Source organism: Pygoscelis adeliae, unplaced genomic scaffold (assembly GCF_000699105.1).
Source record: "Pygoscelis adeliae isolate BGI_AS28 unplaced genomic scaffold, ASM69910v1 Scaffold178, whole genome shotgun sequence".
Classification (NCBI taxonomy): Eukaryota; Metazoa; Chordata; class Aves; order Sphenisciformes; family Spheniscidae; genus Pygoscelis; species Pygoscelis adeliae.
Genome location: NW_008825323.1, coordinates 2,640,121 through 2,641,511, shown reverse-complemented (window position 1 = coordinate 2,641,511; position 1,391 = coordinate 2,640,121).

Sequence of the window (1,391 nt, the reverse complement as noted above, 5' to 3'; positions counted from 1 at the left end):
TGCGAGTCCGGAGGGGAGAAGCGTTTCTGCTATCCTGTCGGGTTTTTTGTTGGGTTTGGGGTTTTGTGGGTTTTTTTTTTTCCTTTCATTACATCAACCCGAGAAGCCTTTCCCGGGGGAAGTGGGTTTCCAGCACAGACTGGCACCCGCGAAGTTTGCGGGAGTTACGTGGGGGAGTTTTGACTCCTGAGTGGTTTCCAAACGCCTGCCCCGGCCTGCCCCCAGCCGCCCACCGCCTCCTCGCCTTGCGGGAACAAGGTGAGACGCGAGTGGGAAACAAAAATAGTGCTGGGAGGCAGGAGCCTCTTCGCCACCCCTCGCCCGGCCGCCGGCGCGGGGTCCCGGGGGATGCGGGGCCAGGTCGCGGGGGGACCCCCCTCCCAGCCGTCCCCTACCCGGCGGCGGATTGGAATGAGCCACTTAAATACCACCACCACCACCCCTTCCCGCTCCCCGCACCCCTCAGCCGGGGTCAAGTAAATATGAATATTTCCGGGGGACGGTTCTGCAGGCTGGTTTATCCCGGCGGAGACAATAGGATCCGCTATTTCCCACTAAATGCGGCGCCGGAGAGAGCTGACCCCTCCGAGGAAAGGCCTGGGTCGTCTCCTTTTGTCGTTTCCATTCCTCTTTACTCGCCCCCTACCTAATCCCCTAATGCCTGGCAAAGGACTGTCCCCAGACTTCTGCCTTCAAACTCCTTCTTTAAAGCTGCTATCTCCGAGACAATTAGATAAATACCCTCCCGCGCATCTCCCCTCCTCCCGGGACCGCTTTACGCCTTTTCTTTCCAAGCTTGACTCGCCAAACGGCGAGATATTGTTTTGTTTTCTAGAGCGAAGCCCTTTGATGTGAAGGGTTCTCCCGTGCCTCCCCGCAAGACGCAGGTGCGAAAATAGCTTCCTCCCCAGCACCGTGCCCGGGGCCCTGCTTGCCTGCATTTTCGGCACAAAGGCGCATACATTGCACGGACCCTGTCAGACACTGATCTGGCGCTCCGCAGCAAGCGGCAAGCCGGGCGCTGCCGGTTTGCCGACGGCTTTCGCCGGCTTCCCCTGCTCCCCCGTCCCCTTCCCACACGCCTGACTTCTCCCTTCGCCCCCGCCGAGTTTCTTTGCTAAACCCCTTCAGATCCAGCCTTTGGGTCGCTCTCGGGTCCGGGGGCCGGCTGGGGGAGATCTCCCCCTCACGCACCTCCCTACGTGTGCTTCAGATGGTTGGGTTTTGGTTTTTTTTGTTTTTTTGGTTTTTTTAATGATGATGACGATTATTTAGATCACAAGTGGTTTCCTTTGTACTTCCCGTTGCCGGGACGGGGACCACCGGGCCAGGACCGCCGTCCTCCCCGGGGGGTCTCGGAGCCCCACGCCCTCCCTTCCCAGGGGGCGGCG